Source organism: Oncorhynchus mykiss, chromosome 6 (assembly GCF_057628025.1).
Source record: "Oncorhynchus mykiss isolate SJ-2025 chromosome 6, ASM5762802v1, whole genome shotgun sequence".
In the NCBI taxonomy this organism is placed as follows: Eukaryota; Metazoa; Chordata; class Actinopteri; order Salmoniformes; family Salmonidae; genus Oncorhynchus; species Oncorhynchus mykiss.
The window spans coordinates 17933610-17950995 of NC_143027.1; the positions used below are offsets into that span (position 1 = coordinate 17933610).

General features: G+C 41.1%; 1 long non-coding RNA gene across 4 annotated transcripts; it reads right to left on the reverse strand.

Moving 5' to 3' along the window:
- Nucleotides 1–3154: 3154 nt before the first annotated feature.
- On the reverse strand, nt 3155–9237 carry LOC110525365 (uncharacterized). 4 transcript variants are annotated; one of them, XR_016496521.1, is made up of 5 exons: nt 8778–8891; nt 6568–6679; nt 4843–4901; nt 4606–4738; nt 3155–4208 (listed from the first exon to the last, which is right to left on the reverse strand). It is a non-coding gene; the product is annotated as an uncharacterized LOC110525365 (long non-coding RNA). The 4 variants fall into 4 exon arrangements; XR_016496523.1 differs by lacking the exon at nt 8778–8891 and having other exon boundaries at nt 4121–4208; nt 4677–4738; nt 6568–6657; XR_016496524.1 differs by lacking the exons at nt 4606–4738; nt 8778–8891 and having other exon boundaries at nt 6568–6657.
- Between the last annotated feature and the right edge of the window lie 8149 nt (nt 9238–17386).

The following is a 17386-nucleotide window of genomic DNA, read 5'->3' on the forward strand; positions in this document are numbered from 1 at the left end:
ACAATTATGATCAAAAAAAAAATGTTTTACCCATAAATGTGTGTAAATTACTGTATTTATATACTTAGGATATTGTTTTCAGCAGGACAAGTTTTTTTTAAATAGCTGAAATGCCTCAGTCAGTCCCACAAGAGGACTCCACTTTGTTTTACTTCTTTATGGTATTGTGGTGTTAATCTAAATTCAATGAATTGGCTAATCACATGCCATGCAGATACAGTAATAAATCATCCTACCACCAAAAAGTAACACAGTAGCACCCCCAAGTGGACAATAAGACAATTTGACCTGCTTTGTTCCCGAGACATGTAGCCTACCACAATTCCTAAAATCTCTTGTGTTTTTGAGCAGGCACCAGTGAATTTCACAAAGTATGTACAAAACATGTTATTAAAGTTGATATGGGCACACATGATTAATAACAAAATCAAATTTTATTGGTCACATACACATGGTTAGCAGATTTAATGCGAGTGTAGCGAAATGCTTGTGCTTCTAGTTCCAACAGCGCAGTAATATCTAACAAGTAATCTAACAATTCCCCAAAAACTACCTAATACACACAAATCTATCAAGTAATCTAAAAATTTCCCTAACAACTACTTAATACACACAAATCTGAAGGGGTGAATGAGAATGTGTACATACAGTGCCTTGCGAAAGTATTTGGCCCCCTTGAACTTTGCGACCTTTTGCCACATTTCAGGCTTCAAACATAAAGATATAAAACTGTATTTTTTTGTGAAGAATCAACAACAAGTGGGACACAATCATGAAGTGGAACGACATTTATTGGATATTTAAAACTTTTTTAACAAATCAAAAACTGAAAAATTGGGCGTGCAAAATTATTCAGCCCCCTTAAGTTAATACTTTGTAGCGCCACCTTTTGCTGCGATTACAGCTGTAAGTCGCTTGGGGTATGTCTCTATCAGTTTTGCACATCGAGAGACTGACATTTTTTCCCATTCCTCCTTGCAAAACAGCTCGAGCTCAGTGAGGTTGGATGGAGAGCATTTGTGAACAGCAGTTTTCAGTTCTTTCCACAGATTCTCGATTGGATTCAGGTCTGGACTTTGACCATTCTAACACCTGGATATGTTTATTTTTTAACCATTCCATTGTAGATTTTGCTTTATGTTTTGGATCATTGTCTTTTTGGAAGACAAATCTCCGTCCCAGTCTCAGGTCTTTTGCAGACTCCATCAGGTTTTCTTCCAGAATGGTCCTGTATTTGGCTCCATCCATCTTCCCATCAATTTGAACCATCTTCCCTGTCCCTGCTGAAGAAAAGCAGGCCCAAACCATGATGCTGCCACCATGTTTGACAGTGGGGATGGTGTGTTCAGCTGTGTTGCTTTTACGCCAAACATAACGTTTTGCATTGTTACCAAAAAGTTCAATTTTGGTTTCATCTGACCAGAGCACCTTCTTCCACATGTTTGGTGTGTCGCCCAGGTGGCTTGTGGCAAACTTTAAACGACACTTTTTATGGATATCTTTAAGAAATGGCTTTCTTCTTGCCACTCTTCCATAAAGGCCAGATTTGTGCAATATACGACTGATTGTTGTCCTATGGACAGAGTCTCCCACCTCAGCTGTAGATCTCTGCAGTTCATCCAGAGTGATCATGGGCCTCTTGGCTGCATCTCTGATCAGTCTTCTCCTTGAATGAGCTGAAAGTTTAGAGGGACGGCCAGGTTTTGGTAGATTTGCAGTGGTCTGATACTCCTTCCATTTCAATATTATCGCTTGCACAGTGCTCCTTGGGATGTTTAAAGCTTGGGAAATATTTTTGTATCTAAATCCGGCTTTAAACTTCTTCACAACAGTATCTCGGACCTGCCTGGTGTGTTCCTTGTTCTTCATGATGCTCTCTGCGCTTTTAACGGACCTCTGAGACTATCACAGTGCAGGTGCATTTATATGGAGACTTGATTACACACAGGTGGATTGTATTTATCATCATTAGTCATTTAGGTCAACATTGGATCATTCAGAGATCCTCACTGAACTTCTGGAGAGAGTTTGCTGCACTGAAAGTAAAGGGGCTGAATAATTTTGCACGCCCAATTTTTCAGTTTTTGATTTGTTAAAAAAGTTTGAAATATCCAATAAATGTCGTTCCATTTCATGATTTTTTCCCACTTGTTGATTCTTCACAAAAAAATACAGTTTTATATCTTTATGTTTGAAGCCTGAAATGTGGCAAAAGGTCGCAAAGTTCAAGGGGGCTGAATACTTTCGCAAGGCACTGTAAGTGTATGGATGGGCGATGGCCGAGCAACATAGGCAAGGTGCAGTAGATGGTATAAAATACAGTACATACATGTGATATGAGTAATGCAAGATATGTAAACATTAAAGTGGCATTATTTAAAGTGACTAATGATCTATTTATTCAGTGATTGGGTCTCAGTGTAGGCAGCAGCCTCTCTGAGTTAGTGATGGCTATTTAACAGTGTGATGGCCTTGAGATAGAACCTGTTTTTCAATCTCTCGGTCCCAGCTTTTGATGCACCTGTACTGACCTCGCCTTCTGGATGATAGCGGGGTGAGCAGGCAGTGGCTACGTGGTTGTTGTCCTTTATGATCTGTTTGGCCTTCCTGTGAGAGTGCTGTAGGTCTCATGGAGGGCAGGTAGTTTGCCCCCGGTGATGAGTTGTGCAGACCACACCACCCTCTGGAGAGCCTTGCGGTTGAGGTCGATGCAGTTGCCATACCAGGCTGTGATACAGCCTGACAGGATGCTCTCGATTGTGCATCTGTAAAGTTTGTCAGAGGTTTGGGTGACAGGCCATATTTCTTCAGCCTCCTGAGGTTGAAGAGGCACTGTTGCACCTTCTTCACTACACTGTCTGTGTGGGTGGACCATTTCAGTGTCTGTGATGTGTACGCCAAGGACCTTAACTTTCCACCTTCTCCACTGCTGTCCTTTCGATGTGAATAGGGGGGTGACACAATTCAATATAAAATTATGAACTGGTAATATTTTGTAAAAATATTCATTTGCAATATAAGATTAAAATAATGTATAATATCGTGCATAATTTATGCCCTGCATTTGAATCCTTTTCATACACATTTCTCATAACAATCAAGTGATACCTAAAAATGCATAACCAGAAAATGGAAACGAATCACTGACAAACAATACATTTTCAGTGAATTTAATTTTACTATAATGCTATCCATTTACTATAATGCCATAGTGTTTTCATTACATGTTTTGACATATAGGCCACCAAACAAATAGGAATTCCAAAAGGGCAAGGAAAGGACATCTGGAGGCACCCAAATCAGTATTAGAAAGTCAATCAGAAGTAAAACTGAGAAATACCAAGGAAAGACATGCTCCATTATGGTTCTCAAGATAAACCCTCTACAATATATCACAGGGGTGTGTTCATTAGGGTACACCGTAATATGTTTCGCAAGAGCAAAAAGTGCCTTATGAAAATCAAAAATTCAACTCAAGAGGCAGGCATCATGTAAAGTTGCACTGTTGGACAAAGACAAAGCTAGTGAGAGTTCACCCTCTCCCCTGTGTCAATGGCAGAAGGCACTGTTAGGTTAACAATATTAGTGGCATCGCTCTATACTCACATGGCTTGATTCAGCCACTATAATTACACAAAATAAATCTGGTTTATTTATCATAATCAACACTGCATCACAATGTAATTCAATCATATTTATGAAACAGCCTAAAATGAAATGTCACCATTTGGTGGATTGATTTCAATGTCACTTAACATGTAAAGGTTATAAAACATTTCCTTTCCAACACATTTTTTAGAACACTTTAAAGACTCACTTATTTGAAGCTTGAAACTTTTCAATCTTTTAAAACAAATCATCCCGACCTGACAGTTTACTCCTGCCGCTGCTTTGACTATACAAATATTAGTCTCCTGTGATATGACTGTTTCCGCGAGAGATTTGGTTTTGACTTCCTAAATGATGATTAGGTGAGATGACATTTGTATGATTACATCAATAATAAGGCATCTTTTATCAAATACAATCATGTTGATGTACCAATGGAATTAGATCTCGGCATTCATCTTGGTGTACATCTCATAGATGGCATCAGTGGCAGTGAAGTTCACTAGAAAGTCGTATTTTGTCCCGGCAGTCCTTTTCCTTGACCTCTTGGACAGTGCCCTCAGGAAATCTGCCTTGTAGGGGGCTGCGAACACAGCTGCCTACAGTGGAAGACAGTCAAGTAAAGTCCGTTCAAAAAGGCAGACTTGACATAAGCAAACAAAGTTGACTGTTAGATCTAAGAGACGGTGACATCACTTGAATGATGGCCACCACTAGCACAGCTAATTACCAAGTGACTTCAAATTGGCTAAACCAATCTACCGGAAGGCTTTTTACCTGTTAAAAGCAGGTATGAGGCTTTTATAATAAGGACTATATAAATATCCCTCTATTTAAATCAACTGAATTGAAATGTCTGGTACTTAATCAAGCTCATTATTAGATGCTAACGAGAAGTTATAAGAGGTTTGTATGCTCATGACAAGTCCTTTAATGCATCATAACAGCATCCTAAAGTTTTAGACTCAAGCTCCAAAAATAAAACATTTGTCTGACCTCTTCAGCCACATTAGTGCCAGGGTGGCTCCCATTTTGGGCCAGCCTGCTCCATACAGCTCATTCTCTACCTCCAGGATTTTTTGGCAGGTCTTGAACCTGCTAGGTTGCTGTCATAAATCACCTTGATTTTCTAAAACAGGGATAGTTCAGTAATATAGTTGTTTGTTTCTTTATGGCTCCAAGTTGACCCATTTGCACTTTAACCATGTGAAAAGGTTGATGTAGGCTACTTACTGTGATGCTCCCTGCAATGTCAGATTTAACTCGAGCAAAAACAATAGAGCCAAGGCAGTCTGTAGAGAGATTTAAAAATACCATGTTTGCCCATACTGGAAAAGTAACATCCTGCACAATGTACATGTCAGCTTTGTCTACATTCCCAAGAGCTAAGAGAAAGGGGTTAGGAACAAAGAGAGAGGGGTTAGGAACAAAGAGAGAGGGGTTAGGAACAAAGAGAGAGGGGTTAGGAACAAATAAATACATAGAGGTTAGGGAGAAAGAGAGAAAGTACAGGAGAGAGGGGTAATGGAGAATTTTTTTTTAGAATATGTTGGGCAAAACTTTCCCCCTGTAGTTTGGTGGTATTGGTCCCGTTTGAGATCTCTCCAAGGTACAAATAGACCAATGTTATGGATATACACTAAGTGTACAAGACATTAGGAATACCTGCTCTTTCCATGACAGACTGACCAGGTGAAAGCTTTGATGCCTTATTGATGTCACTTGTTAAATCCACTTTAAAAATCAGTGTAGATGAAGGGGAGGAGACAGGTTAAATAATATTTTTAAGCCTTGAGAAAATTGAGACATGGATTGTGTATGTGTGCCATTCAGAGGGTGAATGGGCAAGACAAAATACTTAAGTGCCTTTGAACGGGGTATGGTAGCAGGTGCACCGGTGGGTGAGAGTGTGTCAAGAGCTGTAATGCTGCTGGGTTTTTCACACTCAACAGTTTCCCATGTGTAGCAGCAATGGTCCAACAACCAGAGGACATCCAGCCAACTTCACACAACTGTGGGAAGCATTGGAGTCAAAATGGGCCAGCATCCCTTTGGAAAGCTTTCGACACCTTGTTGTCCATGCTCCAATGAATTGAGGCTGTGCCTAATTTCCTTTTCCTGTTGCAGAGGCCTAGGGCCCGTGGGACTTATTTTCTTAGCTAAAACCCAGCAGCGTTGCAGTTCTTGACACACTCAAACCGGTGAACATGGCACCTACTACCATACCCCGTTCAAAGGCACTTACATCTTTTGTCTTGCCCATTCACAATCCATGTCTCAATTTTCTCAAAACGTTCAAATCCTTCTTTAACCTTGCTCCTCCCCTTCATCTACACTGATTTTAAAGTGGATTTAACAGGTGACATCAATAAGGGATCAAAGCTTTCATCTGGTGAGTCTATCATGGAAAGAGCAGGTGTTCCTAATGTTTTGTACACTCAGTGTATATCCATAACATCGGTCTATTTGTACATTGGAGAGATCTCAAAGAGGACCAATACCACCACACTACAGGGGGAAAGTTTTGCACAGTTTTCATAGCAAGGTGTAGACTAATTATTGTATAGTAAACTACATAAGCACATTCGGTTTAAAGACTTCCAATGATCCAACAATTTGTAAGAATCTATTCTTTGCTTAGCCTTTTCTAATAGGAGAATTTGGCCAAGCAACTGCAATTTCCAACAGGCCATTTACATTGTAACTTTCCGAATGCACTCATTCTAAAATTAATTTAATGTTTTATTTAACATTCCTCAATCTACACACAATACTCCATAATGACAAAGCGAAAACAGGTTTGGAATTCCTTAAAAATAAACAGAAATACCTTGTTTACACAAGTATCCAGACTCAAAATTGAGCTGATATGCATCCTGTTTCCATTGACCATCCTTGAGATGTTTCTACACCTGTGGTAAATTCAATTGATTGGACATGATTTGGAAAGGCACACACCTGTCTATATAAGGTCCCACAGTTGACAGTGCATGTCAGAGCAAAAACCAAGCCATGAGGTCAAAGGAATTGTCCGTAGAGCTCTGAGACAGGATTGTGTCGAGGCACAGATCTGGGAAAGGTTGGGGAAAAAAATCTGCAGCATTGAAGATCCCAAAGAACACAGTGGCCTCAATCATTCTTAAATGGAAGAAGTTTGGAACCACCAAGACTCTTCCTAGAGCTGGCCCCCCGGCCAGCTGAGCAATCGGGAGAAGGGCCTTGGTCAGGGAGGTGAATCATAATGTAATAATATTGAAATATAGAACTGATTTTAGGCCTATCCTCCCAAGAGCTTTGAAATTCCAACATGATATGGGCTAGACACAACTCAATGTAGCAGTTATACATACTTGATGTGTGACTAAGTATAAACATTAAAATAACACTAAATCCAGTACACCATAATAAAATACATAGAAAACAAATTAACCATACATATCCTGTTTCTTGAGTTGATGAGGTCAAAAGGAAAAAAGTTGGCCAGGAAATGTAAATGTCAGTTTAAACAATGAGAATGAAATGGAAAGAGAGTAATATCAACACCAGGGTTCACAAGGGTTTCACATGGCTAACTCAATACAATACCTTTGGTATATTAAAACAGGATGAAGCCACAAAAAGATGCCCCAATGCACCACAGTCAGTGAATTGCCAAGGGAAACAACACCACGCTAATCAATTTTCACAACTTCAAATCAAGGCCAGTGAATTAAATTATGCAAGCAAAACGTTTGTTGACTGCTTGATAAAGATAAATAAGATTTTGAACATTAACACACACAATGTGTCAGCGCAACTGGTGCCCGAAGTCAGCTTGCAGGCGTCCAGCCCGCCACAACGAGTCGCAATGGCACAAGGAAATCCAGGCCGACCTAACCTGGATGACGCTGGGCCGATTGTGCGCCGCGTCAATCAAGCTGTGACACAGCCTTGGATCGAACCCAGGGCTGTAGTGACGCCTCAAGCACTGCGAAGCAGTGCCTTAGACTGCTGTGCCACTTGGGAGGACTAACAAGGGACAATCTTTTTTGGATCTTATTTCTCTTTATCAAGCAGTCAACAAACGTTGACTGGCTTCCGGGTTAAGCGAGCAGTGTGTCAAGAAGCAGTGCGGCTTGGCAGGGTGGTGTTTCGGAGGATGCATATAAATAAATTAGATTGTCCCTTCAGGCAGTTATTTGCTTGGGATTTACAGAGGTGTTTTGACAGATCACTACTCACTTTCTGAAATCCCTCAGGCAAATCAGACTACTGATTAATGAAGCTAATGAAAGTCCCTTCTCTGGATACAGGAATGCCTCTCCGGACTCCTAGTATTGTCAGGTTAATCAAATTTCCATAACACTAACCTTGAGAAAAGAGAAAAGCACGTAACCTACAGACAAATTGATGGCCATCCACAATCTAACTATTCTGTCTTCATCCATGATGGGCTGTAGCAAATGGTGTGATACTTTTGTAGAAATGCAATATAGTAACAGGCAATAGATTGTTGTAACAAAGTAGAGAGGAATGTGGTGGTGGTCTATGCATAGGCTTTGGCTAGCCCAATATTGACCTGAAGGAGCCAAACGTTACTCCTTAGTCCAAGGACCTTACATGTTCTGTTTAAAGGGCGAATTGGCTCTGGAAGCCCAAATAGCTAAATACTCCATATAAACGTATGGTTCTAGAAGACATAAATCCCTCTACTTTCACATGACATCAAAATAATTTCACAAATGCACACACAACCATCAGCATGTTTCAGTGACAACACCTTTGTGGCGTCTGTCTTCCGTTTACACACAAGTGTTCAGATACTCAGATAGTAATTAGCACAGGTATTCCACTCAGTCTTCGGTAAATAAGCACTGTAACATTAATATATGGCGGTGTGGTAACCCTAACCGTATAAAGCTGTATTTATTCAACCTTTTTATTGTGTATTATTTATCGTCGATATTAAAGATACGGTCCTTATGCTTCCAAAACAGTACTGCAAGTGATGATGTGTGTTAATGTTCAATCAATGTGTGTTAACCAACTGCCGCGTGGCTATTAATAACAAAACTCGCCCTACAGATGACGCCTTCATCAAATGACTCTTATGTGTAATATAATGGAACGGAGTCATGATCAATGGCTAGAATATTGCAAACTAAAATCTGAGTTTGCAAACTACTTACCAAAGAATGGCAGAAGATATGACACCGACTTCAAGAAAGATCTAGTTTCCACTTGTTTATCGGCTGGAAGCTGTTAAAAATGGATGCTCCATAACAACAGCCATGGTCGGCTACACAAACACTCCGATAGTGATTTGTAAAAACCCGGATACTGTCACCGGTGTGAGCTCTTGAGCATCTCCCACCAATGGTCTGAAAACTGCCTGGAAGCACAGCAGTTGACCAGGGGTGTGTTCAGTATGACAGAACGGTGGGCAACGTTGAATTCAACAGACACGGTAGGGTTATTAATTCTGCCAATTATGTTGCAAAACGTTTCTTAAACGGAAGCAAATGAAACGGGGAGGGACCTACCTGGATTTGTTTTACATAATCTGTCGTTTTGCTCTGTTTGGTTCTTAAATAGTAAACGGTTTTCCTTAATTAATTCACCCCAGTTGATGACGTTGCGATAATGGTGTGCTGCACTAGTTTTGCTATTTCAAATGGTCACAACGATATTGGTCAGGCCACACCCACAAAACGGGAGCAAACATACTTTTTTAAAACCTTTATTTAATTAGGAAGAACACATTCTTATTTACAATGACAGCCTACGGGGAACAGTGGGTCAACTGCCTTGATTTGATTTGCTCAGGTGCAGAATTACATATTTTTACCTTGTCAGCTCAGGGATTTGATCCAGCAACCTTTCAGTTACTTGCCCAACACTCTAACCGCTAGGCTACCTGCCTGGGGTGTATTCATTAGTCGGATTCCGTTGCAAAACGTTTTGTCTGTTACACCACATGCTGAATGCCCATTTCAACAGGTGCACCAATCATGGGACAGAGGCGGGAGAACATTTTCCCGGGTAGGCTAATCTGACAGCACTTTATACAAGCACAGCATTTCAAACATGTACATTAACTACATTAAACTACTACTAACATTAACTATTAAAGGCTGTCTTTTTAATTACTGAATTGGTCAGATGGTTGGGTACCATCGCCCAAGAAAGCTTTAGCAAGGGTCATCCCTGGTGGTTGCTGCATTGGTGTCAGAAGATGACTGACACTCGCTCGTGGCTATCGAAAGGGACTTGTGAAAGTGAAGTACAGGGATACCTGCAACTGTCTAGCAATCAACAATAAAATGTGGATACTATAATCAAATTGAACTCATTGTGCACAATCTGTGCACTCTGTGACTTTTCATAGAGAAAAGGAAGAAAAAACGTTGTAAGCTACTTCTGGTAAAATGTTCTTCTAAATCCTTGATTTAGCAGATACAGATGACAAAGGCCTACAATGATCTGGTTACTATTAAAGATTTAGCCATGTATAAATAATTTATCATAGAATTATGTGTCTCCACTTTAGGCCCAGGCCTGCTCCCGATGCCCTTCTTTATGCAATGAGGAATCACAACCAGGTGACAGTGGGCAAAGAAAATATTTGCATACTGCCGTAAATGTACTGTGTGGCATGTTCGGATGAGTTGCCCCAACCGTGACTTGAACCCAAGTCTCTGCTACTGTCAGTCCAACACCACACCTGTTGTGCTCATAAGTGTATACACTGCCTGCCCTTGTCTTTTGAAAGATTGTCCCGCCCCACATTTCACTCTAACTTTAGGTCCTATGATCGTGCACCTGTGTTGGGGATTTGCTGTCGAAGACTACCCTTGTACGTTTCTCCCGCGGAACCTTTTTAACTTGTTCTCGATGGCTGCAACCGAGGGTCATCCCTCTTCTGACATCAACGTAGCGAAGTCAGAGGGTTTATTCTAGGGTTGGGCGGTATCCATATTTTCATATCATCGTTGCACACAAGAATTGCACACAAGGGCGCTATTTCTTTAAAAAAAAAAAATTTTTTACGGTATTGAAAATTATACAAATACCCCAGTATCCCAGTGGAAGCTGCTGAGAGGAAGACTGCTCATAATAATGGCTGGAATGGAGTCAATGGAATGGAAACAGATCAAATTCTATTTGTCACATGTGCCGAATACAACCTTACAGTGAAACGCTTACTTACAAGCTCTAACCAACAATGCAGTTATATATATATATATATATATATATATTTTACATATACATACAGTGTGGCAACAAAGTATTTAGTCAACCACCAATTGTGCAAGTTCTCCCACTTAAAAAGATGAGAGGCCTGTAATTTTCATCATAGGTACACTTCAACTATGACAGACAAAATGAGAAAAAAAAGTCCAGAAAATCACATTGTATGATTTTTAATGAATTTATTTGCAAATTATGGTGGAAAATAAGCACCACTCGGCCAGGTGTCTGACCTCCTCCCTATAGGCTGTCTCGTTGTTGATCAGGCCTACCATTGTTGTGTCATCTGCAAACTTAATGATGGTGTTGGAGTCATGCCTGGCCGTGCAGTCATAATTGAACAGGGAGTACAGGAGGGGACTGAGCACGCAACCCTGAGGGGCCCCCGTGTTGAGGATAAGCGTGGCGTCTGTGTTGTTACCTACCCTTACCAACTGGGGGCGGCCCATTAGGAAGTCCAGGATCCAGTTAAAGAAGGAGGTGTTTAGTCCCAGGGTCCTTAGGTAAGTGATGAGCTATGAGGGGACTATGGTGTTGAATGCTGAGCTGTAGTCAATGAATAGCATTCTCACATAGGTGTTCCTATTGTCCAGGTGGCAATGGATCTGTGGATCTGTTTGGGCGGATGCAAATTGGAGTTGGTCTAGGGTCTCTGGGATAATGGTGTTGATGTGATCCATGACCAGCCTTTCAAAGCACTTCATGGCTACAGAAGTGAGTGCTACAGGTGCCTTGTGAATGTTCACCTGTTTAAAGGTCTTACTCGCATCGGCTGCGGAGAGCGTGATCACACAGTCATCTGGAACAGCTGATGCTCTCATGCATGTTTTAGTGTTACTTGCCTCGAAGCGAGCATAGAAGTAATTTAGCTCGTCTAGTAGGCTTGTGTCACTGGGCAGCTCTTGGCTATGCTTCTATTGGTGATGCCATTCCATTGACTCCATTCCAGCCATTATTATTGTTGGACTATTGTGGTGGCTAATTTCTGCATTACCAAATGAGGAGAGTTAAACTTCACACACCAGTCAAAGTTATACTTAAACTACATCTTTAATAATAAGATAGCACTGACTTTCAACGATTTGCCATTTCTAATTAACCGTTGATAGTGACAACACAAAAGTACAAAGATATTTTATAGCCAAGATACCCACCTCTCAACCTACATGACGAACCACAGATGGTCACAAGGTTAAGATTTTATAATGAGAAAGGAGTATCCTGTAGCCAGATAGCATTCGCTATAAATTATTGTTCAGTTTGGTCCCTGAGATGAGGTTCTCATCTCGTTCCTGGTACTTCATAACACAAAATATCCAACTCATCCAATGGCATAAATCAATTGTCAACTCTAGATCTTCCCATCTCAAGTAAAACCCCTTCTTGACCCTTCTCCTGGACAAGCTCACTGAGGGGAGTGAGCCTCTATGTCATACACTATCCCAGGATAAGTGCAACATCAGAAAGGACATACAATGGTTCCAGACACTGCCATACACCTCCCCCCAATGCCAAAGGAGGGAGTGACTTGCGCACAGACATTGTGGAGACAAGTAATCGGTTCCCCATTAATCACGCCATCCCTTCACAAGATTTAAGAATAGGTAAAGACACATTCACATATGAAGACAATGTTCCATCCGGTCCTCTTCCCTTTCTGATATTCTGCATAGCACCAGAGACATGTAAAAGACAGGCCTGACCTCTCCCCTCTCTGGGCCCCAAGTGACTGAGCCCCAGCTGAGGGAAAAGTGCAACTGCCAACACCAAAGTCCAAAGGGATGCATTCTAATAACAAGTATATCACATCAGCATATTATGCAGATAAGACATCTTAATTATTGTACACCAAGTCAGAACCGTAGGATAAATTAAGAGGTGGAAATAGACCAAATTATTAGGATGAGGCACATGGGCTACTAAGAGCTTACTACACAACATAAACTTAGAATTATTTTCTTAGCTACAGTATACATAATTTCCTGGCACTTTACAATTATGGAGCAGCATACAAGACATTTTTGGACTCATCTCATTGTGCTGTGCTCACTTGAACAAGGAGGTGGCGCTGCTGTCCTTTGTGGGCAAATTTTGTCATCAAACTTTGCCATCGAAGTCTGGCATTTTCTGGATTTATGGTGCATTCAAGACAACTGGGAACTCTGAGAAAAAGAAAAAAAATCTTCAGGTCGTAGCTCCAGAAAATCTTCAGGTCGTAGCTCCAGAAAGAGGCCAGAGTTCCCCATTTACAATTCAGAGTTGGATGAAAGTTCAAAACTTTTTTTCCCCAGTCGTAGCTCATTTTTCCAGAGTTCCCAATTGTCTTGAACTCACAGTTAGCCACTGATTCCTTCCAAACCACTTTCAGTTGAATTTACGATTTCCAACTTGTTGTGTAATGTTTATGTCCAATGGCCGATGAGAACCGATACATTTTATCTATATTGTTTCTTCATTATTTCTCTTCATATGACAAGGATTCAAAAGGATTTGCCAGTAGATTGTTGACTTGATTCATGATGATGACTGCTAGTTAAGATATTGAAAGTATGATGATGTTGAAAGTATGAGATCCAAACAAAGCTACTGTAGATATAACGTGATTTGACATCATTTTATGTGTGGCCTATGACCTTCAGCCTTCTTGGATGGGCACTTCTGATGTAACTCTATGGCAGCATCCAAGGGGCTAGAATGTTCTAAGTCTACCCTTAGACTTGGTGGTGACGTAGTGTCCCCATGAGTGACAGAACACTGAGCCAATCACAGCGCAAAGCTCCATATCTTCTGCTGGCTTGCACCACCACCACAGAAAGCACTGAGCTAGGCCGAAACACCTGCATTTTGGAGCTCCGTTCCTCAAGAAAACAAAGAGACCATGTTTGTACGCAGCTTTATTACCTCAATGATATATATACACAATTTTACGTTGTTTGCAAACTGATGTGACACGTATTAAAAAACATATTGTATTTTAATTTGATGTTTTGCAAAAAATGTGGGGCTCAAAACAGGTTAACTAGTGTCAGTGGTTGGCAAAATACAATACACCCAGCTGATCTAAAGCAAAAAAAGTAGAATTAAAAACATGGACCTGGGTTGTAGTGCTGCTTGTATTCTTGGCATTCTTGACATCCAGACAGCTGATGTTCAGAAAGAGCGGCAAAATCTGGATTCCTACAAATCAGCTGGTTTAGACAATCTGGACCCTCTCTTTGTAAAATTATCCGCCAAAATTGTTGCAACCCCTATTACTAGCCTATTCAACCTCTCTTTCATATCGTCTGAGATCCCCAAAGATTGGAAAGCTGCCGCGGTCATCCCCCTCTTAAAAGGGGGAGACACTCTAGACCCAAACTGTTATAGACCTATATCCATCCTGCCCTGCATTTCTAAAATCTTTGAAAGCCAAGTTAACAAACAGATCACAGACCATTTTGAATCCCACCGCATTCCCACCGAATCTCACCACATTCTTATCGCCAGACTCAATAGTCTTAACTTCTCAAATGACTGCCTCACCTGGTTTACCAACTACTTCTCAGATAGAGTTCAGTGTGTCAAATCGGAGGGCTTGTTGTCCGGACCTCTGGCAGTCTCTATGGGGGTGCCACAGGGTTCAATTCTCGGGCCGACTCTTTTCTCTGTATATATCAACGATGTCGCTCTTGCTGCTGGTGATTCTTTGATCCACCTCTACGCAGACGACACCATTCTGTATACATCTGTCCCTTCTTTGGACACTGTGCTAACAAACCTCCAAACGAGCTTAAACACCATACAACACTCCTTCCGTGGTCTCAAACTGCTTTTAAATGCTAGTAAAACTAAGTGCATGCTCTTCAACCAATTGCTGCCCGCACCCTCCTGCATCACTACTCTGGACGGTTCTGACCTAGAATATGTGGACAACTACAAATATCTAGGTGTCTGGTTAGACAGTAAACTCTCCTTCCAGACTCACATTAAGCATCTCTAATCCAAAATTAAATCTAGAATCGGCTTCCTATTTTGCAACAAAGCATCCTTCACTCATGCTGCCAAACATACCCCCGTAAAACTGACTATCCTACCGATCCTTGACTTCGGCGATGTCATTTATAAATTATTCCACAACAGTCTACTCAGCAAATTGGATGTAGTCTATCACAGTGCCATCCGTTTTGTCACCAAAACCCCATATACTACCCACCACTGTGACCTGTATGCTCTCGTTGGCTGGCCCTCACTACATATCCATCGCAAAACTCACTAGCTCCAGGTCACCTATAAGTCTTTGCTAAGTAAAGCCCCGCCTTATCTCAGCTCACTGGTCACCATAGCAACACCCGAAGTCTGGCATGCGCTCCAGCAGGTACAGTGCCTTGCGAAAGTATTCGGCCCCCTTGAACTTTGCGACCTTTTGCCACATTTCAGGCTTCAAACATAAAGATATAAAACTGTATTTTTTTTGTGAAGAATCAACAACAAGTGGGACACAATCATGAAGTGGAACGACATTTATTGGATATTTCAAACTTTTTTAACAAATCAAAAACTGAAAAATTGGGCGTGCAAAATTATTCAGCCCCCTTAAGTTAATACTTTGTAGCGCCACCTTTTGCTGCGATTACAGCTGTAAGTCGCTTGGGGTATGTCTCTATCAGTTTTGCACATCGAGAGACTGAATTTTTTTCCCATTCCTCCTTGCAAAACAGCTCGAGCTCAGTGAGGTTGGATGGAGAGCATTTGTGAACAGCAGTTTTCAGTTCTTTCCACAGATTCTCGATTGGATTCAGGTCTGGACTTTGACTTGGCCATTCTAACACCTGGATATGTTTATTTTTGAACCATTTCATTGCAGATTTTGCTTTATGTTTTGGATCATTGTCTTGTTGGAAGACAAATCTCCGTCCCAGTCTCAGGTCTTTTGCAGACTCCATCAGGTTTTCTTCCAGAATGGTCCTGTATTTGGCTCCATCCATCTTCCCATCAATTTTAACCATCTTCCATGTCCCTGATGAAGAAAAGTAGGCCCAAACCATGATGCTGCCACCACCACCTTTGACAGTGGGGATGGTGTGTTCAGGCTGATGAGCTGTGTTGCTTTTACGCCAAACATAATGTTTTGCATTGTTGCCAAAAAGTTCAATTTTGGTTTCACATGACCAGAGCACCTTCTTCCACATGTTTGGTGTGTCTCCCAGGTGGCTTGTGGCAAACTTTAAACGACACTTTTTATGGATATCTTTAAGAAATGGCTTTCTTCTTGCCACTCTTCCATAAAGGCCAGATTTGTGCAATATACGACTGATTGTTGTCCTATGGACAGAGTCTCCCACCTCAGCTGTAGATCTCTGCAGTTCATCCAGAGTGATCATGGGCCTCTTGGCTGCATCTCTGATCAGTCTTCTCCTTGTATGAGCTGAAAGTTTAGAGGGACGGCAGGTCTTGGTAGATTTGCAGTGGTCTGATACTCCTTCCATTTCAATATTATCGCTTGCACAGTGCTCCTAGGGATGTTTAAAGCTTAGGAAATCTTTTTGTATCCAAATCCGGCTTTAAACTTCTTCACAACAGTATCTCGGACCTGCCTGGTGTGTTTCTTGTTCTTCATGATGCTCTCTGCGCTTTTAACGGACCTCTGAGACTATCACAGTGCAGGTGCATTTATACGGAGACTTGATTACACACAGGTGGATTGTATTTATCATCATTAGTCATTTAGGTCAACATTGGATCATTCAGAAATCCTCACTAAACTTCTGGAGAGAGTTTGCTGCACTGAAAGTAAAGGGGCTGAATAATTTTGCACACCCAATTTTTCAGTTTTTGATTTGTTAAAAAAGTTTGAAATATCCAATAAATGTCGTTCCACTTCATGATGGTGTCCCACTTGTTGTTGATTCTTCACAAAAAAATACAGTTTTATATCTTTATGTTTGAAGCCTGAAATGTGGCAAAAGGTCGCAAAGTTCAAGGGGGCCGAATACTTTCGCAAGGCACTGTATATTTCACTGGTCATCCCCATAGCCAACCCCTTCCTTTGGCAGCCTTTCCTTCCAGTTCTCTGCTGCCAATGACTGGAACGAATTGCAAAAATCACTGAAGCTGGAGTCTCTAACTTTAAGCATCAGCTTTCAGAGCAGCTTACCGATCACTGTACCTGTACACAGCCAATCTGTAAATAGCACACCCAACTACCTCATCCCCATATTATTACTTACCCTCTTGCTCTTTTTCACCACAGTATCTCTACTTGCACATCATCATCTGCTCATCTATCACTCCAGTGTTAATGCTAAATTGTAATTATTTCGCCTCTATGGCCTATTTATTGCCTACCTCCCTACTCTTCTACATTTGCACACTGTACATTGATTTTTCATTTTTTCCCCCTATTGTGTTTATGTGTAAATGTGTTGTTATTTTTGTCGCACTGCTTTGCTTTATCTTGGTCAGGTCGCAGTTGTAAATGAGAACTTGTTCTCAACTGACCTACCTGGTTAAATAAATGTGAGAGAAAAAAAAATGCATTCATCATTACAATGCCCTACTCATCGAGCTG